The following is a 12,203-nucleotide window of genomic DNA, read 5'->3' as shown; positions in this document are numbered from 1 at the left end:
CTTTGACTTTTGTGTGCTGATTTTTCCCCACTTTGAAACTAAACCAGAGCAAAGTGTGTTTCACTTTGTGAAAGAAGAAGGACTGTGAATTGCCTCACAGCTGGAAGCTAAGTATCACAGAACTGATAAGGGACTTGTACAAATTACCAGGTTTTTTGGAGACAAGTGCTCTTTGCTATACCAAAAGAGGGCTTGGTTTAAGTGACTTTTCATTATAAAGAACATTGTTTTCAATTTTCAAACGTGTGTGTGTCTGAAATTTGTACCTGTGAATTTTTGGGAGGATTTTACCAGAGAGCCTGACAGAACATCTTCTGTCTTTTTTGAAATCATATATTTTTTCCTTTTTACGATGCTGTGTAATCTCTTGATTCCTAGAGTCGGGGAAGACAAATGGGGTTTGACATGGTCCTCCTAGGGAGGGGTGTCAAATTTAAGGCCCAGGGGCCAAAAGCGGCCTGTGGGATGCTTAGATTCAGTGAAGGGCTACCAAACTTTTTACTACCACACTGTGGGCGTGGCTTATGCAGGATGCCCTGCATTTTCTTCCAACATCTTTCAGTGCAAATTGGATGCTCTGTAGTGGAGCTCCATTTTTGCTACCCCACTGCGTTCCTCTCCGTCCAGGCAGTAGCCCATCCCTGCTTAAATTGGACCCACAGGGTCATGCTGGAAACAGCAAAGGACCAGCCTGTGGTCCCCTGAGAGCCCATTTTCTCTGGCAGAGTGCCCGGGTCATCATAGACTCCCCTAACATGAGTGACAAGAGCTGGCCATAACCACCCTAGCACCATAAAGTCAAACACAATCCTAATGCAGCCCCCAATGAAATTGAGTTTGACGCCCCTGTCCTAGAGCGACCAAAGAAGAGAAGAAACACAATAGTGGTCAAAGATACAAAGCAGAACCTATGATTTCAGTATGAAAAGCTCAAATTCAATTCACAGCATCTGATGTTTTTGGGGTAATAGTAATGTCAGGACCTGCTCTAAGACAATTCAAAAGGGCAATGTTAGAACAATGACCTGACTTTATATAAAGCAGTTACAGATATATTGATCTTTTTTTAAAAAAATGCTATGAAAACACACGCAAAACCTCTTGCATTAGGTAGCAAAGAGAGAAATTTATTTTCCATTGACTCAAGAAGCAACAGAACTAGCTGCTTAATTTTAGTCTTTTACCCAGATTTGAACATTGGATCTTCTCAAACAAAATGAACTTCAATATAGAGAAAAGCAAAGTCTTACACTTAGATAAGAAAAATCAACAGTACATGTATAGATTTAGTGAAACCAGGCTTAATAGTAGTAACTCTCAGAGGGATCTTAGAGTCTTAGTAGACAACCACTTAAATATGAGCTAGCTGTGTGCAGCAGCAGCCAAAAAAGACAATGCAATCCTAAATTGCATTAATAGAGGACTAGGGAGGTACTAATACCATTCTATAAAGCCTTAATAAGACCACACCTAGATTAATGCATCCAGTTTTGGTCATCACCGTAAAAAAAGCTGTTGAGACATTAGAAAAAGTACAGAGAATAACAACCAGGATAATTAAGGGACTGGAGATTTAAACAGATGAAGAATGGTTACATGAATTGAACATGGTTGAACAATCAACCAATGGAGCAGCTTGCCTTGGGAAGTTGTGGGAGCTTCATCGCTGGAGGCTTTCAAGAAGAGATTGAACTGCCATTTATTTATTTGTTTGTTTGTTTGTTTGTTTGTTTAGTTAGTTAGTTAGTTAGTTAGTTAGTTAGTTAGTTAGTCCAATACACAATGAGGGTTTTAGTGGGTATATATATGTATACACATAGTAAGATACATGATGAAGTTTATAGAGGAGATACTCATAGTAAAATATATCTATGAAAGAATAGAAAAGAAGATATAGTAATAGAACATATCAATGAAAGAATAGAAGAAGAGATATAGTAATAGAAGAAAGGTATAGGAGATATAGGAGTGCAATAGGACAGGGGACGGAAGGCACTCTAGTGCACTAGTACTCGCCCCTTACTGACTTCTTAGGAATCTGGATAGGTCAACCGTAGATAATTTAAGGGTAAAGTGTTGGGGGTTTGGGGATGACACTACGGAGTCCGGTAATGAGTTCCACGCTTCGACAACTCGGTTACTGAAGTCATATTTTTTACAGTCAAGTTTGGAGCGGTTAATATTAAGTTTAAATCTGTTGTGTGCCCTTGTGTTGCTGTGGTTGAAGCTGAAGTAGTCGCCGACAGGCAGGACGCTGCAGCATATGATCTTGTGGGCAATACTTAGATCTTGTTTAAAGCGTCTTAGTTCTAAGCTTTCTAGGCCCAGGATTGAAAGTCTAGTCTCGTAGGATATTCTGTTTCGAGTGGAGGAGTGAAGGGCTCTTCTGGTGAAGTATCTTTGGACATTTTCAAGGGTGTTGATGTCTGAGATGCGATATGGGTTCCAAACAGATGAGCTGTATTCGAGGATGGGTCTGGCAAAAGTGTCAGAAGTGATATAGGGTCTCCTGCTTGAATGGGGGGTTGGACTAGATGACCTACAAGGTCCCTTCCAACTCTGCTAATCTGTAATCTGTAAAGCCAAACTAGGCAGATATTGCCAGTTCTTAGTTTATAGAACTGAGCACAAGCTAAACTGAACATCTCACAGAGAAGTTTTGCAAAGGAAAACCAAGTGTAATCAAAATGACATTTAAGAGGAAGGGCATACTAGTCTATGGCACCCTAAAATCAGAATAAGCCTGCTTAAATTGAAATGAGAGCAAAGGTTACTTTAGCAGATATACAGGTTACAAACTGTTTCATTTTGTTTCATGTATCAGGATTTTAAGACATTGCAATTGTTAATTGATGAGAGATTTGTAATCTATTTCCCATGTAAGCTACATCTGCACATCCAAATCATTTCTCTCTCCCTTTCTCAACCCTGGTTAAATCCTACATTGTTTACCCACCCTATATATCTGACAGTGAGATGCGTTTCACAAAACCTTGTGCCTTTTATTAAAATGTATCAGTTGCAAAAGAGGCTACCAATATTTGGCTGCCTGAAAGGACAAAGTGTACTCTGGTAGAATGAAATTCATTCATGAAACATCTATTTTAAAAGAGATCCATGTAGCGGCTAATTTAATATAAGATTAAAACCCTATTTCTGCTTGATGATGTTTCTTTGGAGGACATACATAATGTTTTTTTCCAAACTTCAAGAAATATCAGTTCTATTCTAAACCAATGGTCAAACTGATTCCATATTGAAAAAAGGAAGGTAGGTAGATAGATGGGTAGGTAGGTAAGTAGGGAATATTGCAAATCATGTGTACACCAGGCAAGAATAGACCACAAGCAGTTTTTCTGGTGGGGGAAAAAATCCCTTAGCTTTCTGCAAAATGGAGATTGATGCTAAAATACAATCAAACAGACCCCAAATTTCCAAATTTGTGTTTCCCATTTAATTCCTCTGTTCTGAATATCCAAATGAAGGAATGGAGTAGTAGTCTATTGGATTCATCCATTCCACTTATTGGTTTCAAAGTAGAAATCTTTATTATCAGTTCATGAAATGGTTTACTGACTAATCCATCTGCCCTCTCCTATAATATGTGGAATAAAAAAGTATTTTGTCTTTAAAAAAAGAAAAACACTTGAATTTTATGTTCATACATTTGCTTCTTTCTTTCTTTCTTTCCCTGTTGAGTACGTAACCCATTTTTAGCACAAAGTAGGAGGCTTCTATCTTATAATTGCAGCACTTAAGCTGCACATATGTCCCATTTCTCAAAAATGAATTATTTCATATAGAAGCATTAATATATTTTATATTTTAAATGTATAAATATTTATACTGCATGAATTAAAAAAAAAACAGAGATAGTTACTTTCACATACATCTCAATTAGAGAAGGATCAATCTACTATCTCAGACTCCGGTCACAATTCAAAGTGTTGGTAATGACCTTTAAAGCCCTTCATGGCATTGGACCAGAAGACCTCCAGAACCACCTTCTACCGCACAAATCCCAGCGGCCGATAAGGTCCCACAGAGTTGGCCTTCTCTGGGTCCCGTCGACCAAACTATGTCGTTTGGCAGGCCCCAGGGGAAGAGCCTTCTCTGTGGCGGCCCCGGACCTCTGGAATCAACTCCCCCCGGCGATTAGAACGGCCCCCACCCTCCTTGTCTTTCGCAAGTTACTCAAGACCCACCTATATCGCCAGGCATGGGGGAATTAAGACATCTCCCCCAGGCTTTCTTATATTTTATGTTTGGTATGTATGTGTTCTATGGTTTTTTTAATTGTTGGGGATTTTTAATATAATTTTATTATTAGATTTGTTCCATTATTATACTGTTTTTATTATTGTTGTGAGCCGCCCTGAGTCTTCGGAGAGGGGAGGCATACAAATCTAATAAATTGAATTGAATTGAATTGAATTATACATCATACTATCTCTGTAACTAGAATACAACACAGAATGCAAGCAGTAGCAATAGCACTTTAGGTTTAGGTTTAGGTTTATTGGATTTATATGCCGCCCGTCTCCGCAAACTCGGGGCGGCTCACAACAATAATTTTTTTTTAAAAAAAGAGTGCTATGCAGCTCTCTCTAAGTGGTTTACAGAGATAGCATATTGCCCCCAACAATCTAGGTTCTCATTTTATCAACCTTGGAAGGATGGAAGGCAAAGTCAACCTTGAGCCAGTCTACTAGCGGGGACAGAGTTAGCCTGCAAAGAATGTATTCTAACTACCACAGTGGCTCTTCATTTATCTAGTACAAGAATATAAGGGAGTTGATGACCAGTTCACAAGTAGAAAACATCATTGGCACCTTACAGTTACCCATTTAGAATCTTTGGACTAGTCTAAGGGACTCTTAGCTAACAATGTAAATAAGATAAGCCCCAAAAATATTCACTTCAGTGCAGAGTTGCACTAGGCAATCTTGTGCTACTGCTGAAATAAAAACCTTGGGAGACAAAGATTCTATTCCACTTTCCTATTTCTATTCCTATTCTTCTTCCCCTTTGTAGCCCGCACCCAAAATTTGGTGCGAAGGAATTGTCTAGAAAATCTTGGTTGAGGTACTGGGCAATTCAATCATCTCTTGGGGACAGATTCAGGTTGTCTCCAGAAGCCAACAGGTGGTTGTTGTTGTTGATGATGATGATGATGTTGTTGTAGTTGTTGTATTTCAGTCAAATCTAATTTATTGGCATTGAGTGCGCTCTACATTATAGAAAGTTAAAATGCTTTTTGTTTATTATGACAACTCAGTCTTTATAGGTTGCCTGAATCACATTAAAGGATAATGCAGTTTAGTTGCTTTGGGAATTAAAGCATAATCTAGTATATTTCTTTAGGTACACTTCTTTGTGTAAATATGGACACTGTGTCTGAGTAGTGATGGGCAAACTGAACCCGCACAATTCGGGTCCGTACTGAATTTTGCGATGTTTGGTATGCCGAACATGAACCCGGGCAAAGTTCGGGGTCGTGTTCGGCATTTGGAGCTTTGACGTCACCGGCAGGTTGCTAAGGATGCCAAGGTGATCATTTCCTTGATTCCATGTAATCCAGGAAGTGATCACCTTGGCGTCCTTAGCAACCTGCCATTGACGTCAAAGCTCCACCCCCGGAATCTCTTCGTGGGAGGGATTCCCTGTTCGGGTTCGCGTTCAGGTTTGGTTCAGGTTCAACTAAATTTTGCGTAAAGTTCATCCAAACTTGCCGAACCCGAACACTGTTGGGTTCGCCCATCACTGTATCTGAGGTGACATTCACTGATACAGTGGTTCTTCATGTGCTGCCCGACTGCTATGATTTGGGGGAATCCAAATTACAAATCCTATACATGTTTGTTCAAAATATAATTATGCTAAATATCAAATATCAAGTGATGGGTGGTGGTGGTACACAGAGCAGTCTTTAGGATCTAGCATGATTATATAAGGAGGAATTGCTGCAAAGTAGGAAGACTGACAGAGAGGATGGGAGGAGGTTCTAGCAATAGCACTTAAACGTATATACTGCTTCACAGTTCTTTTCCTGCACTCTCTAAGTCAGTGATGGTGAACCCTTTTTTCCTTGGGTTACAAAAGAGCATGTGTGCATGCTATCACACATGTGCGAGTGTCCACACCAATAATTCAATAATTCAAAGCTCCCCCCACCTCCCTGGAGGCCCTCTGGAGGCTGGAAATGGCCTGTTCCCCAACTTCTGGTGGGCCGAGTAGGCTCATGTTTTGCCCTCTCCAGACTCTAAGGGCGTCCCTGGAGCCAGGGGAGGGTAAAAATGCCCTCATCCCCCTGGAGGCTCTCTGGAAGCCACAAAGCCTCTGTCTGAGCCAAAAATCAACTGGTCAGCACTTTTAAGCTGAGCTAGGTCAACAGCTCATGTGCCAGCAGATATGACTCCACGTGCCACCTGTGGCATCTGTGCCAAAGGTTTGCCATCACTGCTCTAAGTGGTTTACAACTCAGCATATAGCCCCCAACAACTGGGGTCCTCATTTTATTGATCAAGGAAGGATGAAAAACTGAGTTAACCTTGAGATTCTCAGACCTTAACTCCCGCAGAGAGCAGTGAGTTAGCCCTGCAGCACTACATATAACAACAACAACAGAGAAATGGGTAAACTATGTGGCACATTCAAGGAAGGTGAGAATATCTATATTTCTTCTCTTCTATGATACTTAGAGGGCTGGAAACTTAACCCTCACAAAAGCCCATCTGCTTAACTTTTTCTCTTCTGAACTGTCGATGGAAGAATTTTTAAGTTTGAGAGATCTTCTTTGTGTCTTTGATTGTATGTGACCAGGGTAGCTCTATATGAATTCCAAGTTCAGAATAAGATCAATATATTTGAAAAAAAAAGCTGCAGATACTGCCCGAGGCACATCTTTTACTACATATAAACACCAGAGAAACTGTAAAACAGGTTTTTTTTTCTTTTTGCTATTACTTGGGCTGCTATACAGAGCCAAAAATATTATATTTTATCATGGATATCATATTTAACTTTAACTTTATTAAAGTTGCCAGCAGCAGAAATAGTGTTGGTGTTTTAAAAAAAGCTATACTTTGGGGGAGGGAGTATTAATAACCCAAGTGACAAAACAGGGAAAATTATTATCTTCTGTAATGCCTTCTTTTAAAATACTGCTAACATAAAGCTAATTGTTAAAGTATTCTCATAAGAATGAGCTTTTAAAACTCAAATATTATCAAATGTGAACTCAATCTGTATAGTCTGGAGGACAGAAGGGAAAGGGGGGACATGATTGAAACATTTAAATATGTTAAAGGGTTAAATAAAGTTCAGGAGGGAAGTGTTTTTAATAGGAAAGTGAACACAAGAACAAGGGGACACAATCTGAAGTTAGTTGGGGGAAAGATCAAAAGCAACATGAGATAATATTATTTCACTGAAAGAGTAGTAGATCCTTGGAACAAACTTCCAGCAGACGTGGTTGATAAATCCACAGGAACTGAATTTAAACATGCCTGGGATAAACATATATCCATTGTAAGATAAAATACAGGAAATAGTATAAGGGCAGACTAGATGGACCATGAGGTCTTTTTCTGCCGACAGTCTTCTGTGTTTCTATGTTTCTATATCGTATTCTTTCTATGAATTTATGCTGCCCCGAGTCTTCAGAGAGGTGCGGCATACAAATCTAATAAATTGAATTGAAATTAAATTGAATTGAATTTAAAAAGATTGTTTTTTGCAAGTAATCTCACACTTTGTAGGAGGAGGGAAGGCACAAGTCCTGAATTTGTGGCCCTCTGTGAAATATCATCATTGCAGGCGTGAAATCTAGCAGGTTCTAACAGGTTCCGGTAGAGGAAATTTTGAGTAGTTTGGAGAACCTGCAAATACCACCTTTAGCTGGCCCTAGAGTGGAGTGGTAATGGAGATTTTGCAATATCCTTCCCCTGCCATGCCCACCAAGTCACTCCCAACACGCCCCTCAAGCCACGCCCAGTAGAAAATGAGTATGAAAAAAAATGGATTTTACCATTGCATCATTGGATTAATCAGATGAGTGGTTAAGGTGCTGTCTTAGAAACAAGGAGACCATAAATTCTAGCCCTGGCAGAGGCTAGATGTGATAGTCAGTTACTCTCTCTTGGCCCATTTTACTGCATAGTATTGTTGTTGTTGTTGTTGTGAAGGAAATAGGAGAAAGGCATGCTATACATATGTGCCACCTTGAATTATTTATAGAGTCATATAGTTGGAATCAATATCTAATAAATAAATAAAACAATAAATAAGTAATGGAAGAAGGGAAAATGCCTAAGGGAGGAAATGGTAGTTCTTGTGAAATTATTAACATTTTTTAGAAATTTGAGAACCTGTTACTGCATTCTCACAGAATTACCAATAATTACAAAATGGCCATTCATCAAATGTCAGACTGACGTTAGTGGGCCAGACCATCTCCAATGGAAAATAGGCACCTCTTTACCAAACTAGGGTATTGTTTGCTTCTTGGTCTAATGGTATTCTTGGCTTATCTGGTTGTTGAGTGCTGATGTGGAAGTGTTTTGGTCTTTTCTGTTTTCTGTTTTGGCTTTTTCAGCTACCAACTCAGTCAGAGGATGAAGAGGAGGAAGAGGATGAAGAGGAGGAAGAGGAGGAGGAGGAGCAGGGACAGGAGGAGCAGGAGCTGGTGGATGATACCGGTACTTAGGGCTAACACTTTGCTTTGCAGCATCATTTCAAAATATTAATTAAAAGAAAAATAAAATTAGAAATGCCTTAGAAAATGTATTAGAAAATACATTATTTGTTTCTTTAAAATAGTTATGTAACAACCTTCTCAAACAATTCTGGAGAGCTTACAACCAATACAATAATATAAAACAATATAAGACAATAGCAATAAAAAGCATCATTTAATTTTGCCGAATGTAGCAAAGCTTGATAATATTCATTTATGTAATTCTGTTTGTGAACATTTTGTATATTTTAGTCTGCTTGGTATAGACTATACACTTATATAAAGGTCTTTAGCCTGTTTGTTTGTTTGTTTGTTTGTTTGTTTGTTTGTTTGTTTGTTTGTTTGTTTTAGGAAAGACAATGTAAGCTGTTCTTGTCAAGAATAGGGACTGGTATGTTATTCTGTGGTTTCTTGTGTCCTATTCAGCACTAATTAAAGAGTCAGATATAATTTAACAGCTTGGTGTTCACACAAAAAAATGTTCTTTGTTGTTTATTTTTTGATGTTATGCTTATGTCAATATAAATGTATATGCATTTATAAATATCCATGTATAAATATTCCACACACAACTCCAAGTACCTATTTTCTTTTAATACAAAATGGAAATACAAAGGCATACATAAATAAGCTATAATTGCTTCCAGTTAAAATCTAAAAATTAGGGGTATTATTCATTCTCTTTTCCAGGTATGCTGCATTTTCATTTCTTGAATCGGCAGCCTAGTATTCTTAAAATACATTAGATACTGCTATTTCCTAAATTTAAATTGTTGGTCCTGGCTGAGATGATGGTAGGGAGACACACTCCAAAATAGCAGGAAGAAATATAGCAATAACTTCTATTTTACATTGTCTGTCATCTTGTTACAGAGTTACTGTTACAGAGCAGTAATAAGTGTGATCAGCAGAAATATTGGCCCCCAAAGCAATGCAGAAGCCATCATGTGGTGCAGGAATCAGATGGTGGATTGGCAAGTTCAATTCAATTGTTGGTGACTTAAGTTCAGAATGGAAATTCTCGATTTAGAAGGCAGATTTTGTTTTCCAATACTATATAAAACTTCTGTTAAAGGAACTCACTGGTTTGGAATAGAAGATTCACTTTGAAATAATGTGCATTGCTCCAAGGCAGATATTTTATTATTTTGAAGAGAGGTGATTTTGAAACACTGTTTATTATCCTTGACTTCCTGTTGATGGATACCCAATGCAGACAGCACACAATATATTCCCTGTTATTTACTTTATAGTCTTTCACTGTATTGATATGCAAGTGAATCATGAAAATCATGAACCTGAGTTGGTCATGGGTGAACAAAATGGGTGAACAGTGCAGTCAGGTGGTAGGGAAAGCAAGTAGGATGCTTGGCTGCATAGCTAGAGGTATAACAAGCAGGAAGAGGGAGATTATGATCCCGCTATAGAGAGCGCTGGTGAGACCACATTTGGAATACTGTGTTCAGTTCTGGAGACTTCACCTACAAAAAGATATTGACAAAATTGAACGGGTCCAAAGACGGGCTACAAGAATGGTGGAAGGTCTTAAGCATAAAACGTATCAGGAAAGACTTAATGAACTCAATCTGTATAGTCTGGAGGACAGAGGGAAAAGGGGAGACACAATAGAAACATTTAAATATGTTAAAGGGTTAAATAAGGTCCAGGAGGGAAGTGTTTTTAATAGGAAAGTGAACACAAGAACAAGGGGACACAATCTGAAGGTTGGGGGAAAGATCAAAAGCAACATGAGAAAATATTATTTTACTGAAAGAGTAGTAGATCCTTGGAACAAACTTCCAGCAGACGTGGTTGATAAATCCACAGTAACTGAATTTAAACATGCCTGGGATAAACATATATCCATCCTAAGATAAAATACAGAAAATAGTATAAGGGCAGACTAGATGGATCATGAGGTCTTTTTCTGCCGTCACTCTTCTATGTTTCTATGTTTCTATGTCATTCATCTCTAATTACTTCTTTTGGGGAAGTTCAAATATGGTAGCCCACTTAGGAAAGGCATAAATATTACTTTGTGGATTTAATAGAATGTAATCCCTTAAAGTAAGTACTGTGTTACATAGACATTATACAGTACACAGGGTTGATATTTCTTAAATGGATAGTCAACCAATTTTTTACTCACTGTTACCAACTCTGGTTTGCAAGTTGGATATGCTGCTGTTTTACTAAAGGCATTTATTATTTGCATCAACACTGGAATAACAAGTGAGGTTTTGAAATAAACATAAGAAAGTTATCTGCAAATAAAACCAGTTTATGATCAACTGAACTATGTACTACTCCATAAATTTCTCTAATGTTCTCTCATTCTCTATTGCACAAGCCAAGAGTTTCATACAAATATTAAAAAGCAAGGGTGAAAATAGCAGTATGCTTCTCTAGTAATGGAAAAATAGGAGAAAGCATACCATTAAACTTTATTTTAGAGGTGGACAACTCATATAATATCTTCACTGACTTTATGAATTTCAAAGGAAGGAAATTCAAAACTGTTTCATACAGCAAACATGTACTATAAATATATTTTGTTAACGAGTTTTACACATTGTCTAATGATAAATTAAATTGGTCTATTAAATATACAACTGGCAAAGAATCAGGACTATATATAAGATTTATTGCTCAAGCCTAAATACAAGAATCTAGTCAACTAGAGGTCAACACTAAGTTGGCACTAAAGAAGAGTCAACAGAATTCAAGAAGTTGTTGAATTTGGATTATTTGTGGACATGTAACAATTCTATACTGAGTCCTTTCTTGGTGCTGCCCCCTGGTTCTGTGTTCTCTTTTCCTGCAATAACTAACTTAATGTTGTTTACTGCTTGATTAGTTTTTATTAAAACTGCCTCATCACTTTTAATAACAAATTATGTCACTTACTGTAATCTATCTTGTTACTATCTTTGTATCAATATTAATCAATGAGATTGGATGATAATTAGTTTATTAGATATGGTCTTTATCTGATTTTGGTAAATATCTTAAATACCTCTGATAATACTTCTTTACTGATTATCTCATTATACAATTGACAAAATTTAGTCAACGAAAGGTCTATAAATGGTTTATATCACTCTATTAAAAATCTAGCCAATCCTGGTGTTTTACCACTTGCCATTTTCAAAATTATTTGTTTAATCTCTACCTTAGATAATGGGGGAAATAGAAATTGTTTTTGTGTATAATCTAAGTGTTGTAGGTTTATATTATTTAGAAAGGCCTCTATTGCCCCATTCAATATATTCTCTGTTTTGGTATCTAATTGTAAATAGAATTTTAAAAATTGATACTTTACATCCTTTGAAGCTTCATATATTTCATCGCTTTCCCCTCTAATAATTGATATTAATATTGTGCATCATGATATATGAGGGAAAGATAATTTAATTTTTGCTATGGTAAATATGTGGCTGGAATCTAGTCCAGATTTTCAGAAGGG

The sequence above is a fragment of the Erythrolamprus reginae genome, chromosome 3, assembly GCF_031021105.1.
Source record: "Erythrolamprus reginae isolate rEryReg1 chromosome 3, rEryReg1.hap1, whole genome shotgun sequence".
Lineage (NCBI taxonomy): Eukaryota > Metazoa > Chordata > Lepidosauria > Squamata > Dipsadidae > Erythrolamprus > Erythrolamprus reginae.
The sequence above is the reverse complement of the archived record's forward strand: the minus strand, read 5'-3'. Positions refer to the sequence as shown.